The following is a 17107-nucleotide window of genomic DNA, read 5'->3' as shown; positions in this document are numbered from 1 at the left end:
CTTATGTTCTCTCCTATTTTCTCCATTTTCTCCCATTTTTCTCCCATTTTTCCTTCACTTTTACCATTTTTATTCCCTTTTTCTTCCATTTCTCTCCCAGTTTCCTCCTTTTTTTCCCCATTTTTATCCCAATTTATTCTCATTTTTTCCCATTTTTCCCAATTTTCTTCCATTTTTTTCTCCATTTTTCCCACAGTTTTTCCTCCATTTCTCTCCCATTTCCAGCATTTTTTCCTATTTTTATAGCATTTTCCCCATTTTTCTCTCATTTTTGCTCCATTTTTCCTCCATTTTTCTCTTTTTTCCCATTTTTTCCAGCTTTTTCCAGATTATTTTTTTCTTTCTTTTCCTCACTTAATCCTGTATTTTTTCCCATTTTTCCCAATATTTTCCCCAATTTTTTTCCTCCCTTTTTTCCCATTTTTCCTGATTTTTCCCTATTTTTTTTCCCAAATTTTTCCTGTTTTTTTTTCTGGGTTTTTTTTCCTATTTTTTTCCTGATTTTTCCCTCATTTTTCACATTTTTTTTCAAATTGTTTCCCATTTTTTTCCTGATTTTTTTCTCTGATTTGTCCCAATTTTTCCCCATTTTTTCCTGATTTTTGCCTGTTCTTTACCTAAATATTTCCTGGCTTTTTCCCAATTTTTTTCCATTTTCCAAGGGTTTTTTTCCCCGCCTTCTTTTCCTCATTTTTTCCCTGATTTCTTCCTGGATTTTTTCCCAAATTTTTCCTGGTCTTCTTCCTCTTTGATTTCCTGATTTTTCCCCTGTTTTTTCCCAATTTTTTTCCCCCATTTTTTTCCAGATTTTCCCCCTATTTTTTCCTGATTTTTCCCTGTTCTTTTCCCAGTTTTTTCCAGGTTATTCCCTAATTTTTTTCTAAATTTTCCCCTGATTTTTCCCTGTATTTCCTAATTTTTTTTCCTGATTTTTCCTGATTTTTTTCCAAGTCTCTTTCCTCTCTCTTTTCTTGATTTTCCCCATTTTTTCCTGATTTTTCTTGATTACTTTTCCTGATTTTTCCTCTTTCTTTTTCTGATTTTTTCCCAATATTTTCCCAATTTTTTCAAAAATTTTCCTTGATTTTTTTGGGGTTTTGTTCCCATTTTTTTGCCTAGATTTTTCCATTTTCCTTTCCCAAATTTTTCTGGTTTTCCCCAAATTTTTCCTGATTTTTCTTCATTATTTTTTTTTTATTTTTCCAGGTTTTTTTATCCTTTTCTTGATTTTTTTCCCAATTATTTTTCTGATTTATGCAGTTTTTCCCCAAATATTTCTGGCTTTCCGTTGATTTTTTCCATTTTTTTCCAAATTTTTCCCTGATTTTTTTCCCAGGGTCTTTTTGCCTTTCTTTTCCTGATATTGTACCTGATTTTTTCCCAATTTTTTTCATGCTTTTCCCATTTTTTCCTGATTTTTTCCTCTTCTTCTCCCAAATTTTTCTAGTTTTTTCTCAGTTTTTTCTCAAATTTTCCTGGTTTTTCCCATTTTTTTTCCCATTTTACCAGATTTTATTCCTCTTTCTTTTCCTGATTTTCCCTGATTTTTCCCAGTTCTTTCCCAGTTTTTTTTCCTGATTTTCCCATTTTCCCCAATTTTTTCCTGTTTTTTCTTGATTTTTTCCTTCTTTTCCTATTTTTCCTGATTTTTCCTCATGTTTTCTGATTTTTCCTGATTTTCCCATTTTTTTTCTGCTTTCTTTCCTGATTTTTTTCCCTGAGTTTTCCTTGAGATTTCTCCTTTTTTTTTTCCCCGAAATTTTTCCTGGTTTTGCCAACTTTTTGTCAAATTTTTCCCTGTTTTTCCCAAATTTTTCCCATTTTTTCCCTGCTTTTTCCCCAAATTTTTTTGATTTCACCCTGGGGTTTTTTTCTGTTTTTTCCCTGATATTTCCCCTTTATTTTCCTTGAATTTACCCTGGTTTTTTTCCCATTATTTCCCCATTTTTCTAGTTTCCTTTGCACTCCCAGTCTGATCCCAGTCACCCCCAGTATGAGGCCAGTGGCCCCCAGTTGCTCCCTGTCAATACCAGTATGACCCCAGTAGCCTCCAGTGTGATCCCTGGGACTCCCTGTCTCTCCCAGTATATTCCAGTCAGCCCCAGCACGCTCCCAGTCATTCCCAGCTCCTCCCAGTTGCTTTCAGCATGATCCCAGTTGTTCCCAGCCACTCCCAGTCAATCCCAGTATGACTCCAGTCACCCTCAGTGGGATCCCAGTCTCAGCCAGCAGGGACCCAGCTGCTCCCACTGTGATCCCAGTATGATCCCAGTTGATTATGATCCCAGAATAGTTGCAATTCTTCCCAGTTCCTACCAGTATGATCCCAGTTGTCCCTGGAATAGTCCCAGTCCATCTCAGCATGGTCCCACTCACTCCCAGTTTCTCCCACTGTGATTCCAGCTGTTCCCAGTTATGGTCACAGTCACTCCCAGTATATCCCAGCTGCCCAGAGCATGCTTGTGCTCATTCCCAGTCATTCCCAGTTACCCCAGTAGGATTCCAGTTACCCCAGTCCCTGCCAGTGCTGCCACTCCTGGGATCCCCCAGCCCTCTCTGTGTTCCCCCCTCCCGCATCTCCCCAGAGGAGCCCCAAGGGCTGGCAGTCCCCAGCCAGGGTCCCCAGCCAGCCCCAGGTTGGATCTGCAGCCCCCAATTTTCCCAGTTTCCCTCTCCTTTTCCCCGGGCCGGGTTCCCCCCATCCCCAGCAGGTGGGAGCAGGGGAGAGCCCCGCGCTGCCCATCCCGACCTGTCCCGGCTCCATCCCCGCTCCTGCCGTGGGCTGTGAGGGGTTCGGGAACGGGGCACCGAGGGTGTCACTGCTCCTGGGGGAGGAGGAGGAGGGATGGAAGAGGAGGGATGAAGAAGAAGGAGAGAGAGAAGGGATGGAAGTAGGAGAAGGAGGTGGGGTTAGGGAGGAAGAGGAGGAGGAGGGATGGAAGGGGAGGAGAGGGAGGAAGAGGAGGGACAAATGAGGATCAGGGGAAGGAGAAGGAACCATGAGGTCGAGCACTCCCTGAATTCACAGCCCCTCACCCCCCCATCCCACAGGTGACCGAGGAGGGGGAGCTCAGCCCAGATATCCTGGGGTATCCCTGGGTTGGATTTTTTCAGGGGGGATATTTAAGAATTAAGGACTGCAAAGCTGAGTGGAAAATCCTACTTGGGGGGACATTGGGCGGTCCCAGCATCCCTAAGTGGGGAGATGGAAATGGGGAACTTTTCAGATTCCTGGCACTCCCAGCAGCCTGGGGAGGGCAGGGACTGAGTAGGTGGGGAACCCCCAGTACAAGCGTGACCCCAGCAGCTGAAACAGGGGGGAACCGCTGAAGACCAAAGGGGAGAGAACAGAGATGGGGAACTCCTTGGAGGCATTTTCAGGGCTGAATCTTGGTGTTTGGGAGGTTTTTATGGACTCCAGATGCCCGATAACTTCTAGAGATGGACTTGGGCAGGAGGAACCCCCTAACCCAATGTGCTCAGGAATTGTATTTTTCCCCAAACAAGGATTTCCCATTCCCAAATCTTGGCCAGATGGAGAAGGAGGCTGTGAGGAAGAGGAAGATGCCCCAGGACACCCAGACAGGTGAGGAGGAAGTCAGTGGCCCTTTCCCTCTCTCTCCTGCTCCATCTCCCAGCCCAGCCTGGCCCCGGCTGCAGGACAACCCCGCTGCTGACGCCGTCCTGCCGGGGACGCACTGGGGGGATCTCCTTCCCCTTCCCTCTGGCACGGAGGCAAATCCCATCCTCTCCTTGTCCTTCCTCCCCCAGACAAGGAGCTGAGGATGGAGACCAGGGAGGACAAATCCCCAGAGCAGAACCTCGTGGAAGAGGCCGTTTTGAGCAGCTCCACGGTGCAGGAATCCAACGGGGAGGAAAAGCTTCAGAGATCCCACAGGAGGAGGGGCTCCAAACCCAACCCAGGGTGCTCTGAGGGGGAAAGACCCACCCTGTGCCGGGAAGGCGGCCGGAGATCCAGCCAGGGCTCTGAGCTGGTGGTCCATGAGCAGCTTCAGGATGGGAAGAAGCCCTACAAGTGCTTGGAGTGTGGGAAGAGCTTCAGCCGGAGCAACAGCCTGATCTGCCACCAGATGATCCACACTGGGGAATGGGCCTACGAGTGTGGGGAATGTGGGAAGGGCTTCAGCTTCAGCTCCCAGCTCATCATCCACCAGCGCATCCACACTGGGGAGAGGCCCTACGAGTGTCCTGAGTGTGGGAAGATGTTTCGGATCAGCTCCAGTCTCCTCCAGCACCAGCGGATTCACATGGATGAGAGGCCCTTCCTCTGCCCCGACTGTGGGGAGGGCTTCAAGCAAAACTCCCACCTCATCACCCACCGGCGCATCCACACTGGGGAGAGGCCCTACGAGTGTGGGGAATGTGGGAAGAGCTTCACCTGGAGCTCCAGCCTGATCCTCCACCAGAGGATCCACACCGGGGAACGTCCCTATGAGTGTGGGGAGTGTGGGAAGAGCTTCAGCCAGAGGTCCCAGCTGACCATCCACCAGATGATCCACACTGGGGAGAAGCCCTACGAGTGTCCTGAGTGTGGGAAGAGGTTTCAGACCAGCTCTACTCTCCTCCTGCACCAGCGGATTCACACGGATGAGAGGCCCTTCCGCTGCCCCGAGTGCAGGAAGGGCTTCAAGCAAAACTCCAACCTCATCACCCACCAGCGCATCCACACTGGGGAGAGGCCTTACGAGTGTCCCCAGTGTGGGAAGAGCTTCACCCAGAGATCTAACTTGACCCAACACCAACAAAAGCACCACTAAGGGGAGCCCTGTGAGTGCCCCAAGTGCAGGAAGAGCTTCGTGTTCTGCTCCAGCTCCATCCTCCAGCAGAGGACCCACGTTGGGCAGAGCCCTGATGACCCACGTTCCCAGTGATCTGCATTGGGAACACACTGGGCTGGTGGTCATTCTGGTTTGGTTCTATCTTTTGCTTCATCTTCATCCCTTTAAAACAGACAAAATTAGAATAAAAGTCTAGAAATTCATGAAAGGTATCTAAAACTTCAAATTTACTAATGCTTCAAAGGAATCTGGGAGATACTTGGGAGTATTTGGGGGTTGTGGGGTTTTTTGGTGGAATTGTCTCCATTTCTTGTCACTCAAAGAGACGAGAGAGTTCAATCTGTCACCTCAAAACCACTCAGTGCCATTGAAAACTACTCAATCCCACCAAAATTACTGCATTCCACAGCCCCTCAGGGTGTGATGCCTCAAGTTTTAGCTTTCATATCTTTCATATTCTGCACTGCCTAGGTTTGTAGTTTTGAACTTCACATTAGGGCTTAGTGAGCTCTCTTCACAGAGTAGGTAGACAAAACAATTCATTTTCTACCTTGATACCAAGGACAGTTGTTAGAAGTTTCAAGCCCAAAAACATAAACAAGGGTGGACTGAAGAGAGAAAACAAGAAGGGTGGGACTTCATCATCTGAAGCTGTAACTGGACAATGAACCCAAATATGCAGATGGAACTAAACTAAAAATGTGAGACCTTGTGATCACTTGTCCATTTTTGTGACCATTTCTGGTTTATCTTGGCTGTAGCCCTGGCCTGGCTCTTGTACTGCCCATGGTGTATTTAAATTCTTCTAATAAACTTTATTCTTAACTCTGTCCAGCCTCTGTTCTAGGTCAGCCTTCTGAAGGCATCAGGTGGAATGGGGTTGGAAGGGGACTGGGTGAAGTGGGATGCAGATCAGGAGGGGTGAGATGGGCACTGGGTGGGGCAGGAGGGATGGGATGGAGTTTGGGAGGTGTGAAATGGGGGAAATAGGGATTGGGAAGGGGTCTTGATGTCCAGCAGGGATGGGATGGGTTGGGGTTGGGACTGGGGAGGTGGGGTGGGGTCTGCAATGAGACAGCCAAAGTTTGGGGATGATGAAGGGAGGGGGAGCCCATTACTGAGTGAGTTTTTATGTGAGGTGCCCCTGCCGAGGGAGGCAAAGATTTAGTTTCAAATTAATATTGTTAAAATGAGAGGTGTGGGCAAGAGGGAATTCCATCCCTCTGCCTCAGAGGTTGGGCCCTGAGAGCCCAGGGAGAAACTCCACCCTGGACCCCTCGTGGGGTGGCAGCCCAGGGATTTCTGATTGGGTTTGGGCCCCTGGGGTTTCTCCCTTGCTGTGTTCCCAGTGGTCCCTGACCTTGAACTCCACCCTGGTTCTCAAACCCCATCTCCCTGCCTCTGTTTGGGGCTGTCTCTGGATCTGAGTTTGTTCCTGAGCTGAATAAATGTTTTCCTGAGCAGAATCCCATCTTGTTGGTGTCCCATGCCTGTTCCTGGTAACTGTGGCCTCCCTGGACATGATCCTGTGGCCCCGGAACGCAAGACCCCGCAAAATTGAGACTTGCCCCCAGACCCGCCCAAAAATCCCAGAATTCCCTAAAATTCACCCAAATCCCTCAAAATTCCCTTAATTTCCCTAAAATGCCCTTTTTGTCTCCCTCTAGGACCAGGTGCCTCCACTGGATCTCAGGGACACCCCCCAGGAATTTGGAGGGGATCTTTCCTCCCCTGCCGCCCACAAATACCCTTTACTTTTGGGAAAAAAATTTTCCCAAAAATTCCTTGGATTCAAGGGGGAGGTCCCCCATTTTTGACACATTTTTGGGGGATTCTCCCCCAAATCTTTCATGGTTTTTTTGCCTTTTTTTGCTATTTTTGATGGTTTTGGCATGTGAGGTTTTTTTGGAGGGGGTTCCCCCAATTTTTTGAAGGGTCCCTCATTTTTTTGGGGGGGGGGGGGGATCACCCTCTCCCTCAATTTTTCCTCCATCCCCCTTCCCCAAAATTTGGTTGGGGGGGGTGGTTCTTTTTTTTTATTTTTACCTTTTTTCCTCCCTATTTTTTTTCCCTCTTTTTATTTATGTGCACTTGATTTGGGGGGCTGAGGCACAGGAATTTTGGGGAGGGGTCGCGTGGGGAGTGTTGGAAAAGTTGGGGACAACCCCCTCCCCAAAAAATGGGAAAAATCCCCGGAATTCTGGGGTTCCCCCCCCCCCAAAGTGTGAATAATGTGAAATAAAAAATTCACGTTCTCAGCTTTTTTGGTGATTTTTGGGGAGGGAGTTGCAATTTTGGGGGGCTTCTCGGGAGGGGTCACCGGTTTTTTGGGCAGGATCTCCTGAGTTTTGGGGTGGAATTTGGGAATTTGGGGGGAATTTGGGGGTTTGGGGGAAATTTTGGATTTTGGGGAGAATTTTGGGTCTTTTAGGGGAGGATTTGGGGAAAAAAAACTGGGTTTGGGGGAGAAAATTTGGGGGTTTTGGGGGGAATTCGGGGTCCAGGGGGAATTCTGGGGAGAAGGGATTTGGTTGCTTAGGAGCACTCCCCCATATTTTTGGGGAGGTATTTGGGAGTCTTGGGGGAGAAAATTTTGGCGATTTGAGGTGTAATTTGAGAATCTTGAGGGGGGATTTGGGATTTTGGGAGCATTTGGTGGTTTTGGGGGGAAAATTTGGGAGGTGGGGAGAATTTTGGGGGTTTTAAGGAATTTGGGGAGTTTGGGGGGAAATTTGGGATTTTTGGGGAAATTTGGAGTTTTGGGGGGCGGTTTTAGTCTTGGGAGGATTTGGGACTTTTTGGGGGGTATGGGGGTTTTTCAGTTCTTGGGGGGATTTGTGGGGAATGCTGGGATTTTGGGGGAGGAATTTGGTGGTTTTAGAGGGAAATTCTGTGGTCTTGGGGGGGTTCTGATTTTGGGAAGGGGATTTGGGGAGAATTTTTTTGGCTTGGGGGAATTTCCATTGATGAGGAGGGGTCCTGATCCCAGTGAGGAGGGGCATTTTGGGGAGGCATCCTGAATTTGGGGAGGGGTCTCAGGGGGGGATTCACGATTTTAGGGTGGGGTTTGGGGTGGATTTAGGGGGATTTTCCAGTGATGGGGAGGCATCTTGGGGGTGGGATTTGGGGAAGGGTCTCATCGGGGCACCATCCTGAGCTGGAAGCGGGGGGGGATGTTGGGAGTGGAATCTGGGGAGGATCTCGGGGGAGATTTTCCATCCATGGGGAAGGGTCCCGATCCTGGGGCAGTTCCTGAATTTGGGGAGCAGTCTGGAATTTGGGGGGGGTCTCATTGGGGCAGCAGGAGGGGCTGGAAGCGGGGCACGATGTTGGCGAAGCCGCTCTCCAGGGGGGCCGTGGGCAGCTCCTCGGGGGGTGCCGGGGGTCGCGGCCGCAGGCGCTGCAGCAGCGAGGTCAGGAACAGGAACAGCTCTGCCCGCGCCAGCGCCTCCCCCAGGCACAGCCACTGCCCTGTGGGGAGGGGGCGTCAGCACCGCCCCACCCCAAAGGGTCGGGGGTCCCAAAAGGGTCTGGGGGTCTCTAGAGGGACTGGGGTCCCAAAGGGGCTGGGGGTCCCAAAAGGGGCTGGGGGTTTCAGGGGTTGGGGATTCCAAAAGGGCCGAGGGGATTCCAAAGGGTCTGGGGACTCTGGGGGCTACGGGATCCCAAAAGGGTCTGAGCTCCCAAAAGGGTCTGGGCTACCCCAAAAAGGGTCTGGGGGGTCCCTAAAGGGTCTGGGAGCTTTGGGATTGGGGTCCAAAAATGGTCTGGGGGTTTCAGGGGTGGAGGTCCCAAATGGGTCTGGGGTTCCACACCCCGAGGAATTTTGGGATTCCAAAAGAATGTAGGGCCCCACCACAAAGGAATTTGGGGATTTTGGGGATTCCAGAAGGATTTAGGGCCCCACCCCAAGGATTTATGGGATTTTTGGGGTGCCCACTGGCCGAGAAGGGCACAAAGGCCTCGTTGCACTGGAACTGACCCTGCTCATCCAGGAAGTTCCCAGGGTCAAATTTTGGGGATTTTTGAAGGATTTGGGGTTGTTTAGGACCGAGCTCAGCAGGGGGTAAATGTCGGTGTCCTGTGGGGTCAGGTGTGGGGTCATTGGGGTCATTTGGAGTCAGGTGTGGGGTCAGAGGGGTCCTTTAGAGTAATTTGGGGTTATTTGTGGTAATTTGGGGTCATTGCAGTCATTTGGGGTTACTAGGGTGTAAGAGACAGTCTGAAGTTACCCTCATTTGCCTCACAACCATTGCAAAAACAGAGACCGAGACCCTGAAGACCCCAAGGGAATTTGTGCAGGGGTTCTGGCCTGGTTGAGGTGGAAGCTTGCCAGGTGATGGTTTGCAGGTGTGCTTGTTGTGCTGTCAAGGTACACTGCCTTCATTCCTGCTGCTGAGCAGGGACTTGTAAGGAGCGGCCTGTTCTGTGCCTTACACCTGCTTCCCAGAGCAAGGGGTCTCATCACAACAGCCGAGGAATTTCCCCACCTCTTGGCCAGCTGCCCCTTGCTTTGAAACAGACTGTAAAAATGACTTTTCCAAGTTACTTTCTTCGAGAGAGATCTCCCCATGGAAGAAGACACCAGCTACCCTGTCTCATCCGTTGGTAGCTATCACCCCCCTTGTTTTCTTTTTGCATTTTGCCTCTTTATCCCTCTCTCCATCTCTCTCTCTCTCCCTCTCATCTATCACATAACCCTTGTTGCTGGCACTAAAATAAAGGTGCATTAGTGCTGTTGTGATTTAAACTGAAATCCCCTGGTGTCCTTTTTGCACTCTGAGATCAAACAAACCTCTCACAACTTCCACTTGTGTTAGGGGATTGTGACACGCGGCAGCGGGGTGACCCAAGGTGTGGCTTAGAGCAAATGCTCCACGGCACAAGGATATTGGTAGGCACATGGTGGAGACAAGGATGAGGAGGAGACCTCCAGTATGGGTTCCAAAGGCTTTTACTCGGCAAAAATATATACTCTGCTCAGTTTTGGGAGCTTGTCTTACAGCAGCTAGAGAAACTTGCTTTAAGCAAAAAGGTGAGGAAAGAACTAGAATGGACTCCTTTCAAAACCCAGTTGAAATTTTGCAAAAACAATTAGATGAAGAAAGGAATGAGATCCATCTGTAGCCAGTGGCCCGAAGAGAGGAATGGGTTAAAAATTCAAAGAATGCTTATTCACCAAAGAAACAGTGGAGAGAGAAACCCTTCTCATTAATCAAATTTACCCTCAAAAAGAACTAACTGATGAAAAATTGTGGGGAGCACTGCTGTCCTAGCTTGAAACCTTTAATTAAAACAGAATATTATCATAACAATGATGAAGATCTTGATTCGCATACAACCACTAAAGAAATCCCGTACACTGCTGCTGAATTGGCGGAGCTGGAAAAGGAGCACGGGCGTCTCCCTCACGAGTCAGAGACAGAACACATACTGCATCTCTCACCGGAGGAGATCAGATTTGACTGACAGAACAAGAAGCCAGTGGGTACTGGGGACATGGGGTCTTCTCAACAGCAGGAGACAGATGTAACCCGTGGTCCCTAACTCAGCACGCAGCTCATTGGGCAGCAGGGCTTAATCCATTGGAAAGGGGAGACCCTGGAGCTATAGTTGGTACTCCTGACCAACTACTGGAAGACATGCACAAAGCTGCCTGCTTGCAAATGATACATGACAGAAAATTAACTACTGGCTATGAATCACCAATTCAATTACCTGTGAAATGATGACCCCTTTAATTCGAGGCCTTCCAGAATCACATAAACCTACAGCAATTCTCCTTCAAAAAACCATAGCAGCTATAACTCCTGTTGTTGGCACTAAAATAAAAGTGCACTATTGCTGTGATTTAAGCTGAAATTCCTTTGTGTCCTTTTGCATTGTGAGATCAAATGAATCTCTCATGACTCCTGCCTGTGTTAGTGATCATGACAGAGCCCTCAGCAATCCAGGCAGCAACACAGGCAGCAGGACACAGAGGGCACTTCCTGGCTGGGACAGGGCTTGTGGCTTCAGCAGAACCACCAAAGGCCAAGGGGCTTCTGGCCATTTTCCCCGCACCACTGCATGCCTGGGCAGCTTGCAGAGCACAAGCCCCCTTTTCCCCCTCTTCCCCTATGCCCCACACACCCTGGGCAGCAAAAGAAAGCTCCTGGGAGTCTGATTATTATAACATATCCTATATTATTTACATACTAAAGCAAAACAAAAAGAAAAGAACAATCTTTGAAGGAAACAAAGTCCCTGCTGTCTGCTCATGTGGCCCCAGCAGACACAGCCTCCCAGATCAGCTCTCTGCAGAGCTCCAGCAGCGCAGCCAGCTGAGGCCCGACAGACGAGGCCGTGACCTCCATGCCCTGCGGAGCTGATCTCGCAGCCTCTGGAAGGTGGAGATAGGAGCGTGGTCTCCTGCCCTGAGAAGGCACAAAGTCTGAAGTGCCAGGCTTCCAACCTCCAGGCTGCTGTCACATGCTGTGTCTTCAAGGGCTGGAAGAGAGACGGACAGAGCCACGGTCAGATCCCAGACCTGCGGGGGCCCACGGAGAGCCCCCTGCCAGGGCCATCCCAGCCGGCTCTTGCCATGGCCAGCAGGGAGCAGGGACCGAGGGGATCAGCCCGAAGCTGCGGCCACGAATGCCCCACGTGCCCCTGAAATCTCGGTGTGCTCTGCCCACACCGCCCCTCATCCACACAGGGAGCAGAGCCCTCCACAGCCAGGCCAGGGCTTGCAGCTCCCCCCGACAGCCCCGCTGACAGCCCGCTGCCCTCACTCACCCTCACAAATGAGCAGCATCTCTTTCTTCTTCTCCCTCAGGTGCTGCCCGGCCATCCCTGGGAACACAGAGCCTGTCAGGGCCCCGGCGGCACAGCTCCCTGCCAGCGGCGCTGCCAGCCCTGTGGCCACACGCCCTCCCGCCCCGGCAGGGCTCAGCCCGGGCCCTTGCCGCATCCTGACTCAGCCCAAGGGCACGGCTGCCAGAGGCCGGCAGCAGCCCCGAGGGCAGCCGGGGCTCCAGGGCGCCGGGCCCGGGTGCCGCTGCCGGGGCAGCAGCCGGGGCCGGGGCCGAGCTGCGGCGGGGCGGGGAGGGAGCCCGGGTTCGTGGCTCACCGATGAACCTGATGGCCGCCTCTCGCAGGGGCTCCTGTGGGCTCTGCAGGTACGGCAGGGCCCGGCGCAGCTGCTCGGCCGCTCGGTTCCTGTCCTGTGCCAGCTGGAGAGAGCGGCAGGAGGGAAGGGTTGGTGCGGGCTCTGCCCCTCGGCCGGGCACTGCCTGCGGCCAGCCCCGGCCTCCCGTGCCCGCCCAGCCCTGAGGCCCGGCCAGCAGCCGCTGGCGCCGGGCTCTGGAGGGGGCAGAGGGCCGGCTGCTGCCCGGGGAGCCGCGGTGCCGCCCTGCCCGCAGCCCCAGTGGGCCAGGGCTCCATCGGCACCCGGCTCGGGGCCACAGGAGCCTGGAGAAGAAGCCGTGCTGCTCCCGGGTGCAGCAGTGGGCAGGGGCGCAGCTGCCAGCCCCACACACTGGGCACCGGGGACAGGGAGCTTCTCCAGGCTGAGGCTGGGCCGTCCAGGCCGTCCTTACCAGGCCTTCGCTGAACTTCCAGAGTTTCTTATCCAGCTGCAGCATCTGTTCAATATCTCTCCTCTTCAGGAATCTGGCTGAAGAGTGCAGCGTTTCCTGGGACACCTGGAGAGCAGCAGAGACTGGAGATGGCCCCACAAGCCCAGGCACAGGACCCACATTCGAGTGCCAAGGCCTGGAGGTGCCAGGGCAGGAGGCAGCCGAGCCCTCTCCCAGGGTGCCACCGGCAGCCCAGGTGTCCTCACCTCTGCCACATGCTGGTTCTGCTCATGGCAGTGGAAGAAGAGTGGGAGCAGGCTCTGGCACACGTATGACTTCAGGGCCTTTCTTCCCTCTTCCATTAATAAATCTATCATCTTTTTAAATACAGACATGGAGCACAGCTGCACCTGGCTATCATCCTGTATGAAAGGAAGGAAAAAAGACCTCAGCACTGGGTGCTTCGGGCCCCCTTTGGTCTGGCCTGCGAATACACAGGGCACAAAGTGTCTGGGCAGCACCCAGTGGCCGTGGCTGAGGGCACAGAACCTTACATTGTCAAACAGTGGCAGGAGCACCTCAGCCAGCTGCCGGGCTATGGGGATGGCTATCGGGGCACTATTATACAGGAATAAATATTTGAGAAGAACCATGGTCATCCTGACCACGTCACTATCATTTTCCTGCAGGAGCTCCAGCAGGTTTTCAGTCAGGCTCCACATTTTCTTGGCCTGTGGGGAAGAGAAGTCTGTGAAACCCCACCCTGCTGCTGCAGGGCCCAGAGGCCAAAGGCTGGTCCTAAAGCACTCGGGCAGCTGAGCCGGGAGGCAGGAGAGCTGGGAGCAGCTGCCTCAGTGTCTGAAGCTCAGCTAAGCCCAGGGACTGCGTTCCCCATCCCTACGCTGCCCGCATGGCTTCAGCCACTGCCCCCTTCTCACCATCAGGGGACTCTTGCCAAGCACTAGGAGGCCTCTGAGTGCCAAGCGTTGCCTCTCCCTGCACTCGCTCTGCAGATGGTTTGACAGGATGTCCAGGATGCTGTCACTGCATTCAGTCAAGTCCAGGCACTCCAGGACCTGAAAGGCACAGGGCAGTGACAGGGGAGCTGGCTGGCAGGAGGCCAGAACCACACAGAGCTGGGCCCTGGCAGCAGCACAGAGCACGGGCAGCGAAATCCCAGGCAGCTGCAGCTGTGAGAGGTCAGAGAGCTGGAAAGCAGCTGGTCTTCAGGCTCACCTCTACAAGGAATGCCAGGGCAGCAAAATCCCAGAATGGCATCTCTTTGCTGAGCAGGCTGAGCAGGTAGAATGCTACCCCAGAACACAAGTGTACGGATGAAGAGCACATTTCTCTGAATGGAGGAAAAAGGAAGCAAAACTCTGAGCCAGCAGCAGTAAAGCTCTCCCAGGAATGACTCACAGAGGGCTGATCTTTCCCCACCAGCCTGCAAGGGGACATGGGCCCTTGGGGAGGTGGCAGCTCTGGGGCACCCTCCTCTCCCAGCCTTTTGAAGTCTCCTTGGTTGTTCCTTGGTGACGAGGCCCTTGGCCCACAACCACTGGAATGGTGTGGGGCACCCGGACACACAGGGCACAAATGCCAGAGGCAGTGGGGAGAAGGGGGTCTCACCTGGCCAGCAGACCCACGGCATAGTGGTGGGTGTCAGCACAGAGCAGCGTGTCCCAGCCACACTTGCGTTCCACTTCCAGAACCACACGCTCACACCGGAGAAGGCAGAGCAGGGACTTCAGGGTCTGCACTGCAAACCTGTGTGCACAGCAAGGCCCACGTCACGCCGGGAGCACGGGCTCCTGCCCTGGGGACATGGCAGGGACAGGAGGACTGGGATGGAGCACCTGCTGGGGCTGGTGGCAAGGCCGTGTTGCTCCTGGCATCTCTTCCAGAAGGTATCGACCTCCTCTGGCATATCCAAAGTGCTGAAGAACACTTGGAAGAGCAGATGCACAAAGAGGCAGGGGAAATACCCATTCACTACACGTGGGACACAGGGCACCTGAAGGAACTTCCACATCACCACAGTTGCCTGCAGAGGACAAAGCACCCTGAGACAGCGCTCAGTGCCGAGGTGTCTCTGTGGCAGGGCCTGAGCGTGGCAGGGAGAGGCTGGGGGAGACACAGGGGGAGCATCGGGCCTGGTGCCCCTGAAGCTGCCCCTAGGCCAGGTTTCAGCCCAGTGCCTGAGGCAGGGAGATGCAGTGGGGGAAGGAGGAAACAGAGCTGCTGAAGACACGGCTGGCCATGGGGTGAGCAAAGGTCAGTTGCAGAAACTCACAGCCAGGGCAAAGACACCCGTGTTGTCCCCATCGGAGGTGCACGTGCTGTGCTCTGGCCAGTTCCCCAGCACATCGAGGAGTATCTGCACCACTGGCTCCACAGTCCTGCTCGAGCACATGACCGTCTTCCACATGGTCATGGCAGCTCTGTGGGGTGACAGCTCTGTCTCACGGGGGTCTCAGACACATCCCCATGGCCTGGGCAGCAGTGGGGGGGAGCTGAGCTGGCTGCCAGCTCTGCCTCTGCCCGCTGCCCCTCACCAGCAGCAGCACCCAGGCAGCCCAGCCCTGCGGGGACAGGGCCCTGAGGGCCATGGCATGGCAGCAGGCTCAGGGGCCGATGTAGCAGGGCTGGGAAAGGGAGCAGCCAGAGGGCCCTGGAACTCTCTGTTGGTCAGACACCTGGGCCAGGCTGTGCAGGCTGATGGGCTGAGGAGCCCTGAGCCCTCTGGGCACGTGGGCCCCGTACCTGTCACACGCTGGGGCCACACGCAGGAGAGCAATGACCACATCAGCAGGCTGTGCCTCAGTCAGATCCAGCAGTGTCCTGCCCAGCCTGTGCTCAGCAGACTCATTGGCCATGAGCCACTGGTGGATGTACCTCACCATGGCAGGCACCTGGAGAAGACACAGGGAGACTTGGAAAGCTGCCACAGGGAGTCAGGAATGTCCCCAGCTTCCCCAGAGAAGTGCTTCCCTTCTCACCACGCTGCAATGGCCTCAAAGGCTTACAGTGATCAGCAGGCATGGCTTGGGAGGCCAAGCCATCCCTGGAGGATCAAAGCCTGGCCACAGGCTGCTTACTTGCTCTGGAATGGAAACACCCTCCTCCAAAATCAATTCCAGCATGGCAGCACTGGTGTCGGTGGTGTAGACATCACCGTTTTCCATGGACCCAGTGTCCATGGCACTGGTCTCTTCCTGCCAAATGCACTTGATGAATTTGCAAGTTAGGCAGGAGAAGGAAGGGTGGGAAGAGAGGGATATTGCATGGAGAGCTCCAAGCATGGTGCTGGGGGGCTGAGCAGTGCCAGCAGGCCCAGCCCAGGTAGGGATGGCTGCAGGTACCTGCGCTGTTCTGTGGAAGAGGCCACCGGCAAGGTCCTGCTCTTGTGTCTGGTCCATGGCTGCATCTGTCAAAGAGCAGCCAGAGCTGAGGGGCTGCGGGAGAGGCCGGAGAACACAGCCCAGCCCTGCACTCCCCAGGCAGGGACAGCCCTGGGATGCCCCAGGGGATGGAGTGTGGCCACTGCTGGGGGGGTAGCCCCAGGCTTTCTTCCATCCTTTCTGTGGGCACATCCCCAGGGGATGGGAAGGGGCGGGAGGGAACAGAAAGGGACAGGACATGATGGGATGGTGATGCCGAATTTTGCCCCAAAAGGCGATGAATAACTGTCTAAGAGACGCAGTTTAAGTCAGATAGACAGGAGGTATTTTATTAGCAACGTGCACGTTGGGGAAATCTCTAAAGGGAGTTTTCCAAAGTCTTACAACAAAAGCATGCCTTTTATACAGTTTAGGTTTGGAATTACATCATATCAATGCATATTCATATGGGGCGTGCCGTAGGCGGGGCGTGGGCGGAAACTTCTATTTTGAGGATCTTTTCGGGGGTCGTTCCGGTCGGCCTTCATCGTGGGCGAGGGTCTCCGAGGAGTCTTCCTCCTTAAACTTTTGAACTTCTTTCCAAATTTGGTCCTTTCCCGGTGTAGTTGGCCGAGTTCCCAACCTCCTAGGGCCAACTTATCATATTGACATTAGGCATGCTTTAGCTTCGGCTTAAATTATGCTTAGTCCGGTGATTTTTTTATCCTTCTCTTTCCCTCCTGTCGTTGTGTTTATTACTTCCAGATGTTCCCTTCATATTCTATGTTTTAACCCATTATTTCTCGAAGGCTATCTATTTTATGGCTTCATTCCCCCCTTTTCTTATGACTTACGAATTCTTTCGTCAAGGTCTGATCCTAAGAGTGCTGATGTCTAATCCTAAGAGCGCTGATGCGCTCGTACCATAGCCCAAACCATTTGGGTCCTTTTCATTATGATCCTTAGCTTCCACCACATAAAAATATTTGTAAAAGTTAAAACTAACAAGGCTCCAACTACCAATATCATTGGGGGCACCAGGTAATTGAAAACCTGTGTGGCTGTTGGGGAAAATCCTGTGAAGATATCCCACCAATGATGCTGGCCTACTTGTTCTACTTCGGTGAGGACATTCTTTATTCTTTCTGAATCATGTTCTACCTGCCATACCATCCGTGTAGTTGTTTGATTCACTCTTTGCACCAATTCCTTTACTTTAGGGTGTGCGAGCATTGCTTTGAGAATTTTGACATCCATCCCTATTTGCAATTCTGGTATTTCTCGATACAGGTTAAAATCTGTGTTAATTAGCTGTTGAGTAGTTATTGGGACAGTATAATGAAAATCGCAACCCACTATTTTGGTAAAG

At 52.4% G+C, this 17107-nt stretch overlaps 1 pseudogene; it reads left to right on the top strand.

Annotated features, from left to right (window-relative positions):
* Window positions 1–17107, top strand: part of LOC131586325 (uncharacterized) — a 1027770-nt pseudogene that overhangs the window by 962583 nt on the left and 48080 nt on the right.

Source organism: Poecile atricapillus, chromosome 19 (assembly GCF_030490865.1).
Source record: "Poecile atricapillus isolate bPoeAtr1 chromosome 19, bPoeAtr1.hap1, whole genome shotgun sequence".
In the NCBI taxonomy this organism is placed as follows: domain Eukaryota; kingdom Metazoa; phylum Chordata; class Aves; order Passeriformes; family Paridae; genus Poecile; species Poecile atricapillus.
Note: the sequence above shows the minus strand (reverse complement) of the source record. Positions and strands in the feature narration are given on the sequence as shown.